This window comes from Schistocerca americana, chromosome 3, assembly GCF_021461395.2.
Source record: "Schistocerca americana isolate TAMUIC-IGC-003095 chromosome 3, iqSchAmer2.1, whole genome shotgun sequence".
In the NCBI taxonomy this organism is placed as follows: domain Eukaryota; kingdom Metazoa; phylum Arthropoda; class Insecta; order Orthoptera; family Acrididae; genus Schistocerca; species Schistocerca americana.
Genome location: NC_060121.1, coordinates 737826868 through 737839655, shown reverse-complemented (window position 1 = coordinate 737839655; position 12788 = coordinate 737826868). Strand labels below are relative to the sequence as shown.

Here is a 12788-nt window from a genome sequence, read left to right as displayed (position 1 = left end):
TCCAGCTCAAAATTAAACTACAATAAATTTCCTACAAAAAGTCCTATTAATGTTTTCTCTAGGTCTAACAGCTTCTGTGTTGCAAGGGAGTGAGATGGAAAAGTCTCGGATTATTATGTTTTAATGATATAAAATAAATTTTTATTGTTAAATGAAATGGGTTAAGAACAAATATTAAATGTGTATACCACATCTATGTGCAGCAGAATTATATTAAGGGATAAACTGTGTTCCCACGGAGTCACAGGGTGGAAGGTTGTTGGGATGGGGAATGGGGTGAAGGTAACTAGTGTGAGGGAAGGCATGTCGCTGGATTGAGGGCATGCATTTCACCCCGCCATAGGTTTGCAAACTGAAGAGTGAGATGGCGATTCCCCAACTCTCTCTACCATACAACATTACAGAAAGGAACTACAGAGAGTTTCACAAAATAATACCAACCCTTCCGCAGCCCACCTTATGAATCACTGGCTACACAGTGTGCTGACATGCCCAGGGATGTTTATTTTCCACAATGCGTGTTGACACAATATGGCACACAGTTATGAGTTATTTGTCTTGTTGTGGTCTTCAGTCCAAAGATTGGTTTGATGCAACTCTCCATGCAACTCTATCCTGTGCGAGCCTCGCCGCTCTTCACTTCTGAGTAACTACTGCAACCTACAACCTCCTGAATCTGGTTACTGTGTTCATCTCTTGGTCTCCCTCAACAATCCCCCCTCCCTTCCCCACACTTCCCTCCAATACTAAACCGGTGATTCCTTAATGTCTGGAGTGTGTTCTGTCAACTGATCACTTCTTTTGGTCAAGCTCTGCCACAACTTTGTTTCCCCAGTTTCGTTCTCGTTCAGTATGTCCTCACCAGTTACGTGATCTATTGACCTAATCTTATGCGTTACTATTAATACCTATGCAAAAGAAGGATATGGACAGAATCCATGCAAATCTCTGCACAATTTGTTCTACAATGTTCGAGACAACTGATTCTTAGTCATCCTGGAAACAGTGTGTATACGTGGGCAAGAAAAAAAAATTCCCAGAGTTCCCGGTTAAATTATACAATTTTTCCCGGGTCAAAATACACTTTTTCCACACTATGTGACAATATACTTTCCCACAAAAGTGCAAAACTTATCAATCCTTTGAATGGTTAACGTTTTATACATCATCGGCGTAAAACTTCCGCCGCCACTTTAGAAAAAAAGTCTTGGAAATCTTTGACGGTGTGCAGCAACATGTATGTTGCATATTTTCATAACTGCACCAAATACAGCACGGTAGTTCCCAAAGCATTAAAATCGAGATTACGATGCCCTTTTGTAAGCTAGTCATAGCTCATGTCGCATCATCTCGCAAGCCAATATTCAGAGCATAGGACGCGTGATGTAGTCAGCCAATAGCAATATCACTGTTATGTAGCATGAGCACACAAATAAGCAAAGTCAATGGTTTGAATTAATATACATAGTGTAGCTACACGAAAAGCTAAGCCTTCACTTATAATGTTGTTCTCTAAGATTAATAAGCTACAAAAGAAGCTAAGCTTTCACATATAATATTGGTCTTTGTGTGTGTTACACTTCAAGATACATCATGCAAATGTGCCAGTAAAATTTAAAATAAGACATGAATATCTGGCCTTCTGAGCTCGAAATTCTTCTAAATGACCGGTCCTCACAATGATATGCCATAAACGAGAATCAAACGCTCTGTGATTCAAGAAATTCATCGCACATTCTCAAATGTAATGTAATTCATCTTGCGGGGAACATGAGTGAGTCAAGTTCAGTTGCGGAATGCAAGTTTTATTTCAGTCGACACCACATTGGGCAACGTGCATGCCGCGATGAGGATGAAATTATAATGAGAACAATGCAAACCCAGTCCACGAGAAAATCTCCAACCCGGACGGGAATCGAACCCAAGCCCACTGCATAGGAGGCACGCAAGTTACCACTCAGCTAAGCAGGCGGACTGCGTAAAATGAAATTTACTCTGAAAATAACGCTTTTCAAACCACCATTCGCAGTATTTTCCCAAGGCCTATTACACACAGGCTCGTTTCAGCGGGTGCCAGAAAGTGTCAGAAAACAGGCGTTACTGCACTTGCGCAGCTACTATAGAGTAGGAAGGCCGTATGTACATACGTATAAAGCATTAAGATATGTTACATTACGTCATAAAAGAAACAGGGCCTCAGAGGATACACTAAGAGCATCAGAAGTTCGTAAACCATACTAAAATGTATAATTTGGCTTGAAGTGCACATTCGTATATCCAGATACACAATGAAGTAGGCCCCAACCTATTATTACGCTTTCCAGTGTGGTTTTTGTGATGTACCTCACGTTCGGCTCTTTATTATGGCAAAATGCCATACGTGCTAGAAGATAAAAATGTGCACTTGAAATTCAGTGAACAGTTGAAACTAGCCTACACTGTGGAATGAAACGCTTGGTTTCGAATAAATTGGTTGCCTTAGTGGAAAAAATAAATAAAAGCCAAATTTCTCTAGCAAACCAACAAAAATCACTTCACTGTTCTGCAAGACAGTTATTGCCTGACTGCCAAAAACGTGAAAATGAAATAAAATCAGAAAACAAACTAATAATATATTTAAGCCCTCCGTAATTATGTGAATGTATTTTAATTCATTCGGTAACTCCAGGTAAAAGAAATCTGTTTTGTTTTCATCTGTCGTGGGAGCTGTACACGAAGAGGAAACAGCAAAATCTCTAAACGTAAACACGGGTCTCGTTGAGACTACCCTATTCCGCAGTACAACTAAGACTGTTTTGTGCATGCGCGAATCTGGCAACTTGGGTATGCCAGAATAAATTCTTACGATTAACATCTGGCTTGAAGTAGCGAGAGAATAGGGTGTAGGTACTGCTCAAACAAACCTAATGTAAACATTTGTGACGTCACACTCATCAGGAGCAGTTTGTTGTTACAAAGTATTACGTAGCCTTCGTCCTAAGGCCTTCGACAAGTTTTGCTGTTGGCAGATGCTTTGTGTGCATGATGTTTTGTTGTTGAAATTAGAGCATTTCCTTTGCAACTGAAGTTTTATTCTGGAATTTTTCCTCTCGTTTATGTTTTATTGCTACAGTATTATTTTGCAGTAGTGGGCTGCAATATTATTCTTTGTTAGAGTATGAGTCCTTACCAGTCAAATCTACAAAAAATTAATTGAAAATTAAAACCGTGAAAAATTCCCAGAATTCCACATAATGCCCGGGTTTTTTCCCGTTGTCCCAGGGTGTATACATCCTGTATAAGGCATGTGTAGTATTATTTTGGGAAATGCAACTTCCTCCACCATGAGCGCTGCTAGCCTTTAATTTTACAGACAAACTACACCTCCCTGGTATTTCCTGTTCAGTTTTTTCATGCGAGTAGACAAAATAACTTCACTGAGCTCACGTTCATATAGCAGTTTGGTTGGTTGGTTTTGGGGTTTGATGGGGGCTAAACATCGAGGTCATCAGTCCCCAGTTCCAAACAGACACAGTTGTAAAAGGCCTATACAATAAAAGTGTAACTTCTGCACCCGGAGGGATGGGACACCAAGGGGTACAGAGCTAAAATGAACATCGCAGTAACACAAAATAGAGGACACTTAAAAGGAGCAGAGCAAATAGTTGACTAGAGTAAAACAGACTACAGTGGTTGATGGATCAGGTAAAAGGTCAACCACTCAACGACAAATGAAGAACCTGCAGCTGGAAAAAGTTGATAGAGGTACTAACACAACTTGTTTCCATAAAAGACACTATTTTGATATCCACGTCACAATTAAAGTTCGCTGGAGTGGGTGTAGCCTGAGAAATCATGCGAGAGAGCCCACACTAGAGCGAGTGATAAAACCCAGCTGCACGGATAAAACGTAAAACTGAGTCGGCTATAGAGGCATTGCCACCGAGAATTAAAGGAAGTGCAGCTGGTAAATTAAAGGACTGGTGCAAGTGGGCTAAAAGGGGCCGTCCATCAGAAGATGGACCACTGTCAGCCCCGCATCACAGCGACACTTGGGTGGGTTCTCACGACGAAGGAGGTAGCTGTGGGTCATCCGCGTATGTCCAATTCAGAGACGGCAGAGAACAACTGAGTCCCTACGCGTGCCCCTCAAGGATGAGTTCCATACGGCCTTGGATGACTTGACCATGCGGAGCTTATTTGGCATGTTCAAGACAGACCATTCAGAGTTCCAGACATCGCGGACCTTGCGATGTAGGGCTGACTGGAGGTCTCTTTCCACGAGACCAAGCTCCAGGGGTGGCGAAGTGGTGGCCTGCTTGGCCAACCGATTGACATGTTTGTTTCCTGGAATGCCGATATGGCCCGGGGTCCACACAAACGTCACTGAACGACCATACTCGGCGAGAGCAAAAACAGCACCCTGAATACCGTGCACCAAAGGGTCCCGAGAAAAACACTGGTCGAGTGCTTACAATCCACTCAGAGAGTCACTGCATATGACAAATGACTCCCCAAGGCAGGAGGAAAGGTGAGCGAGTGCATGATAAAGAGCAACCAGCTCCACAGTGAAAACACTGCTCCCACAAGGCAGGGAATGCTGCTCAACGTAGTCGCCATGGATGAAAGCAAACCCAGTGTGTCCATCGACCACAGAACCATCAGTGTAGACTACATCTGAATCGCAAAACGAGGCAAGAAGAGCCAGGAATTGTTGACGAAGACTGGCAGGTGGAACGGAGGACTTTTGAGTCGCAGGACAAATCCAAGCAAAGCCGCAAGTGAGGGAGGGACCAAGGAGGGGTAGAAGAAGAGGTCCGGAACAATGGAGGAAGGGGAAACAACTCTGGTGACGAGAGAAGGGAACGGGACCGCGATCGGGGAAAAGGGAGCCTGCGGTTGGGGTGGTTGGGTGAGGCATGGACGCGGGCAACGTATGACGCAAGCAACTATTGTCGCAGAAATCGTAGGGTGAGGGATTCCAGCTTCTACAAGAAGGCTAGTCACCGGACTAGTGCGGAAGGCACCTGTCACCAGTCTGACGCCACAATGGAGAATCGAGTCGAGGATATGCAACATTGGAGGTGCTGCCGAGTCGTACACCATGCTCCCGCAGTCGAGACGGGACTGGACTAAGGCATTATAGAGCTGTAGGAGGGTTGTTCGTACAGCCCCCCAAACGGTGTTGCTTGAGGCACCGAAGGATGTTGAGGTGCCAACAGCACCATTGTTTAAGCTCGAGAAAATGAGGTGTCCAAGTGAGCCGAGCATCAAACAGCATGCTAAGGAAGGGATGCGTCTCCTCAATACGAAGGAGTTCATCGGCAAGGTAGAGCTCTGGATGGAGGTGGACTGTTTGACAACGACAGAAATGCATCACTTGGGTCTCAGAGGCTGAGAACTGAAAACCATGGTTGGATGCCCAAAAATGTGCCTTACGGATAGCTCCCTGCAGCTGCCGTTCAGTGACACTGATGCCTGGGGAACTGTAATAAAGACAAAAGTCATTGGCATATAGAGAGGAACAGACCGATGAGCCCACCGCAGCCGCAAGACCATTAATCGCCACCAAAATGAGGGGAACACTGAGAACTGAGCCCTGCGGGACACTGTTCTCCTGAATATGAGCAGAGCTAAAATAAGTGCCAATTCTAACCTGAAAGGAGCAATTCCGTAGAAAAATCGGAAGTGGACCCCGTAAGCCCCATTCGTGCAACGTAGCAAAGGATATGGTGGCACCAGGTGGTATCGTATACCTTCCGAAGACCAAAGAAAACAGCAATTAGATGTTCTCACCGAGTAAAAGCTGTACAAATAGCCGACTCTAGCGAGACTAAATTGATCGCTGAGCGGCCCTGATGGAAGCCCCCCTGCTGCTGGGCTAGGAGGCCCTGTGCTTCGCGGATCCACATGAGCCGCCGACTCACCATCCGTTCCAGGAGTTTGCACATAATGTTGGTAAGGCTGATAGGGCGATAGCTATCAACCACCAGTGGATCTGCACCAGGTTTCAGCACCGGGATGGTAACGCTACCCTGTCAACAAGTTGGGAAAACGCCCTCCGTCCAGATGCGGTTAAACAAAACGAGTAATGTACCTTGACAGTGTGCCAAGATATGGCGAAGAAACTGGTTGTGAATTCGGTCTGGACCTGGAGAGGTATCGGGGCAAGCTGTAAGGGCACTTTGGAACTCCCATTCACTAAACGGGGCGTTGTATTGTTCCCAACGATGCATGCGATACGACAGCTGCGTACCCTCAGCCTGCTCTTTAACTGTGCGGAATTCTGCGCTATAGCCTGCTGCCGCAGAAATACGAGCGAAGTACTCTGCCAGATGTTCGGCGATGGCGATTGGGTCAGTACAAAGTGTACCCCGAAGAGAAAGGCAAGGGACAGATGCATGAGGGCGAAAGCCAAAAATGTGCCAAACCTGCAACCACACCTGAGATGGGGAGGTGCGAGAACCTATGGTGGCAACGTATCGTTCCCAGCAGGCCTCTTTTCTCCGCCGGATTAACTGCTGAGCCCGGGCCGCAGCCGTTTAAAGGCAATCAGATTCACTAGGGAAGGATGACGCCAGTGTCATTGGAGGGCTCACCGGCGGTCCCGGATAGCTTCTGCAATCTCTGGTGTCCACCAAGGGACTGACTTACGCCTTAGGGTACTTGAAGAGCAGGGGACAGTTGCCTCGGCAGCAGAAACAATGGCCACAGTGACCTCGTCCACTGCCGAATCAATCGGAGCAATGGCCATAGTAGCTGAGCTGTAGGCTGCCCAATCAGCTCCACAAAGAGACAATCGTGGCAGCTGGTCAGGGGCTTGGGATTGAAGAAGTGAAACCAGATTAGGAAAGTGGTCGCTACCACACAGGTCGTCGTGGACCCTCCAACTGAGGTATGGAAGAAGACCTGGGCTACTAAGAGAGAGGTCAATGGCCGAATATGTGCCGTGAGTCAAGCTAAAATATGTGGGAGCACCAGTGTTAAGGACGCAAACATCCTGCTGTGCCAAGAGAGCCTCAACGTTCCTACCCTGGCCCGAGATCTGGGCCCCACCCCATAAAGGGTGGTGGGCATTAAAATCCCCCAAAAGGAGGAATGGCGGGGGGAGCTGGGCGAACAAGGCAGCTAGGTCGGCAAGAGGGACAACCTCATCTGGGGGAAGGTAGAGGGAACAGATGGTAAGTTCCATTCCTGCCCGGACTCTATTAACAGCCACAGCCTCAAGAGCTGTGTGAAGTGGCACTGGGGCACTAGGAACAGTGGCAAGAACATAAACACAGACACCGCCAGACACACTGTCGTATTCTACTATGTGGTTCTTATAGTAACCCCGGTAGCCACTGAGGGAGGGGTCCGCCGAACAGGAAACCAGATTTCCTGTAGGGCCACACAAGTGGCAAGGAAGCGACACAAAAGCTGTTTCAACTCAGCAAGGTACCGGAAATAACCATGGCAATTCCATTGAAGGATAATGGTATCCGACTGTGAAGACATGAAAGAACCTGGGGAGATAGGTCACGCCTTAGAAGCACTCGCTGCAACCGATTGCAAAGTAGCCTAATCAACTTCCATAGGAGCTGCGGGTCGAGCAACATCTAGCTCCTGAGGGGACGCTAAATGCTCCACATCATCTTCAGGTGCAGTAGTGAACTCCTTTTCTGTCTCTATGTCCTTCTCCTTTTGCTTTTTCTTCTTTTTGGTAGGGTCCCGTTTGTCCTTCGGTTTATAGGCTGGGTGGACTTTTCCAACCCAGGCTCAGGGACCGAGGAAGACCTGGAAGCCCTACGGCCCTTAGGCGGTGGCTTCTTCAGCCACAGGCTGACATCTGGAGGGGCAGTAACTATGGAAGGGAGGGCACCAAGCGATCCCCTCTGCACGAGGGGAGCCGGAGGAGGCGGGCACTTCTCCGGCTCAGAGGTGGGGGCTGAAGTCCCCAAAGAAGGAGGGGTTGTTACTCCCAATGTTGATAACAGGGGAGCAACGGAAGAGGGTGTTCCTTCAACTACCTGGGGGACAGGAATAGACGGTCGGGCTGGAGGGCCCACAAAAAGCGGCTGGGCTTGGGGGCTCGTCGCCAGGGATGGAGACATCGAAGCTGCTGCAGCAAACGTCGATGAAATGCGCACAGGGTGAAGTTGGTCATACTTACGTTTAGCCTCTGTGTAAGTGAGCCTGTTCAAAGTCTTACACTTCCGTTCTCTTTGATAAACTGCGCAGTCTGACGAGCAAGGTGAATGTTTCTGCTTGCAGTTGACACAAACGGGGGGCGGCGAACACGGGACGTTGGGGTGGGAGGCACGTCCACAATCCCAACAGGTAGGGTTGGCGTCACATCTCCATGACATATGCCCAAACCTCCAGCACTTAAAGCAGCGCATGGGAGGAGGGACGTAAGGGTTAACATCACATCGACATATCACCACCTTGACCTTCTCGGGCAGGGTGTCTCCCTCGAACGCGGCGTTCCAGATTTGCACGGAGCTCGTCGTCAAACTGCAACAACAGGTCATGATGAAAAATAAGTCCCTGAACCATATTGAGGCTGCAACATCACCGAGCTTGTCACAAGCAAGCAATGCCCGTGACTGTGCTGGGGATGCTGTCTGTATGAGGACTGCTCCAGACCTCATTTTAGACAGGCCCTCAACTTCTCCAAACTTGTCCTCTAAATTTTCCACAAAAAACTGAGGCTTTGTGGTCAGAAATGAGTCCCATCTGTTCGGCTGCAAACCAGAAATCAAGGACAATATGTTGCACCAGGTAATTCAGACCGCCATTCCTCCCCTGGTGTGGACAGGGATGGGAACGATTTGGGGTCATACTGTAAAGCATTGAACTTTCCTGTCTTAGAGACTCGTGCTTGCACACTATTTGTATTTAGTTTCATGGTGGTCCCATGAGCAGCTAGGGGAAGGAATATCCACCCAGACAGAGCCCCGCTTGCCTGGGTAAGCCTAATACAACCGGGGGGTGGCAGGTTCCCCAGAGGTCGCCCTAGAAGCAACTGTTCTACCTCAACAGCCATGCGTCTCCTCAGTGCGCAGCACACCTTGAGATTGAGGTTTTTTTTATAGAGGTTTATACCATCCTCGCGACCCAGGCAGTTAAGCCAAGATCCCCGGGCTCTGTACTGTACAACGTTCCACTGTCGCGCCTTACGGTGGTTGTTGAAGCACGCTCAGAGCTTACGGTATTGAGGACTGGTGGCACTTCCCAGTTCCCAGCTCAGGGACCCCCGGGTCGCCAAGCCCGTACCCAGCAACTAAATGCTGAGCTCCCTGAGGGGCATATAGCAGTTTATTTTTAGTTTAGTGAGTAGTTACACTGGTGTAAAAAAATTAAAGCAACAAAATGCTGTTTCATCGTCTTGTGTTTAATTCATGATATAATCATACAAACTGACAACAGATGTCTGTACGATAGTGTTCTGCGTGGAAGATGGTATTTCGGTCAACGGAAAACCACGCCAATGATGATGTCAGGGAATCTACCAAACATAGTAGTGTTTGTCGGGTACTCCCATATCTACAACTGCTGCGAACACAGTCAGAGATGGTGCAGTATTGCATAGAGAAGACACCTACCAGACACTGCGGTGGAGGGCCATAGGAAGAATGGAAGCTGGGCAGTCAAAAACTCATGTGGCCCGATGGCTCAATGTGAATCGTTCTGCTGTTTCTCAGATGTGGCCAGAGTTTATAGAGACCAAAACTGTATCACGGAGACTAGGGCAGGCTGACCAGGTGGGATATCTGAAAGAGAGGTTCATTACTTGGCTGTAAATGCACGGCAGTACTGCCTTAGTACTGTGTAGCAACTGGCAATGGACTGTGCAGTATCCACTGGACATGCTGTATTGAGGCAAATAGTGTAGAGAAGGCTTCGATAGAGTGGCCTTTATTGATGGAGACCGGCTGCATGTGTGCCTCTGATGTGGCTTCATAGAGGAAACGTCTAGAATGGAGTCACCAACATGCTACCTGGACAGCTGAAGAGTGGGCCAATGTTCTTTTCACAGATGAGTCCTGAAACGATCTGGAGAGTGATTCTCGAGGGATTCGCAGCTGAGGGTAATGTGGAACATGATTATGAAACTCTAACATTGTGAAGAGAGACTGATATCGAGGAGGATTGCTAATGGTGCAGGCAACGATTATGTTGACCACTCAAACACCTTTGTTTTAATGATTGCCACTCCAATTCACATATCATGTCTGTGGCGCTATCTCCCCTATTTCGCGATAATACAAAACGAGCTGCTCTTCTTTGAAATTTTTTGATGTCTTCCGTCAGTATCACCTAATGCGGATTCCACACAGCACAATAATACTCCAGAAAAGGGCGGACAAGCATGGTGTAAGCATGGTCTCTTTAGTAGACCTGATGCACCTTCTAAGTGTTCTGCCAATGAATCGCAGTCTTTGGTTTGCTCTACCCCACAACATTATCTATGTGATCGTTCCAACTCTCTCTCTCCTTTTTTTTTTTTTCTCTTTTTTTTTTTTTTTGTTTTTTAATTTTATTCCCTAAGTACTTAGCTCAATATACAACCTTCAGATTAGTGTGACTTATCGCATAATCGAAATTTAGCGGATTTCTTTCAGTACTCATGTGAATAACTTCACATTTTTCTTTATTCAGGTCAATTGCTACTTTTCGCAATTTGTTTTGGTCATCTGATGACTTTACAAGACTATAAATGACAGCATCATCTGCAAACAACCTAAGAGGGCTACTCAGATTGTCTCATATGTCGTTAATATAAATCAGGAACATTACAGGGCATAACACTTCCTTAGGAAACGCCAGATATTGCTTCTGTTTTACTCGATGGCTTTCTGTCCACAAACTGTGACCTTTCTTACAGGAAATCATGAATCCAGTCCCACTACTGAGGCGACATTCCATAGCAGGCAGTTTGGTAAGAAGACACTTGTGAGGAATGGTGTCAGAAGCCTTCTGGAAATCTAAAAATGTGGAATCAATTTGACACCCCCAGTCAGTAGCACTCCCTACTTCATGAGTATAAAGAGCTAGTTGTGTTTCACAAGAAAATTTTTTTCTGAATTTGTGCTGACTATGTGTCAATAAATTTTTTCCTTCAAGGTAATTCATAATGTTTGAACACAGTATATGGTCCAAAACCCTACTGCAAATTGACGTTGGTGATATAGGTCTGTAATTCAGCGGATTACTCCTATTTCCCTTTCTAGGTATTGGTGTGACTTGAGCAGTTTTTCAGTCTTTAGGTAAGGATCTTTCTGTGAGTGAGCGGTTGTATATACATGATGTGATCAAAAGTACCCGGACACCTCCAAACACATACGTTTTTCATATTAGGTGCATTGTGCTGCCACCTACTGCCAGATACTCCGTATCAGCAATGTCATTTCACATCGTGAATGAAGTGCTCTGCAGCATTCACGGACTTTGCATGAGGTAAGGTTCTTGGGTGTCACTTGTGTCATACGTCTGTATGCGAGATTTCCACACTCCTAAACATCCCTAGGTCTACTGTTTCCGATGTGATAGGGAAGTGGAAACATGAAGGGAAATGTACAGACCTTGTCTGTTGACTGACAGAGACCGCCGACAGTTGAAGAGGGTTGTAATGTGTAATAGGCAGACATCTATCCAGACAATCACACAGGAATTCCAAACTGATATTGCAAGTACTATGACAGTTAGGCAGCAGAAGAGGAAACTTGGATTTCGTGGTCGAGCGGCTGCTCATAAGCCACACATCATGACTGTAAATGCTAAACAACGCTTCGCTTGGTGTAAGGAGTGTAAACATTGGACGACTGAACAGTGGAAAACTGTTGTGTGGGGGTGATGAATCATGGTACACAATATGGCAATCCAATGGCAGGGTGTGGGTATGGCGAATGCACGGTGAACGTCATCTGCCAGCGTGTGTAGTGCCAATAGTAAAATTAGGAGGCGGTGGTGATGTTATAGTGTGGTCATTCTTTTCATGAGGGGGCTTGCACCCCTTGTTGTTTTTCATGGCAATATCACAGCACAGGCCTACATTGATGTTTTAAGCACCTTCTTGCTTCCCACTGTTGAAGAGCAATTCGGGGATGGTGACTGCATCTTTCAACATGATCGAGCACCTGTTCATAATGCACAGCCTGTGGTGGGGTGGTTACACGACAATAACATCCCTGTAATGGACTGGCCTGCACAAAGTCCTGATCTGAATCCTACAGAACACCTCTGGGATGTTTTGGAATGCTGACTTCATGCCAGGCCTAACCGACCACCATCGATACCTCTCCTCTGTGCAGCACTCCATTAAGAATGGGCTGCCATTCCCCAAGAAGCCTTCCAGCACCTGATTGAATGTATGCCTGTGAGAGTGGAAGCTGTCATCAAGGCTAATGGTGAGCCAACACCATACTGAATTCCGGCATTACCGATGGAGGGCGCCATGAATATTTACGTCATTTTCAGCCAGGTGTCCGGATACTTTTCATCTCATAGTGTAATTTCTAAATAATGAGCTATTGTATCATCATACTCTCAAAGGAACCTGACTGGTACACAATTTGTGTCTGGAGGCCTTGCCTTTACTATTAAGTGATTTAAGCTGCTTTGCTACACCAAGGGTATGTACATGCATGTTTCTCATCTTGGCAGTTGTTCCTGACTTGAATTCTGGAATAATTACTTCATCTTCTTTGGTGAAGGAGTTTCAGAAAACTGTGTTTAATAATTCTGCTTCAGTGGCACTGTCATCATTGACTTCACCGTTGTTATTGCACAGTACAGGTACTGATTGCGTCTTGCCACTGATGTGT

At 46.4% G+C, this 12788-nt stretch overlaps 1 protein-coding gene across 4 annotated transcripts in view; it reads right to left on the bottom strand.

The window, feature by feature from the left end:
• LOC124605476 (negative elongation factor A-like) overlaps positions 1-12788 on the bottom strand; it is a 154228-nt gene that overhangs the window by 27204 nt on the left and 114236 nt on the right. The gene's annotated exons all lie outside the window — the stretch shown is intronic.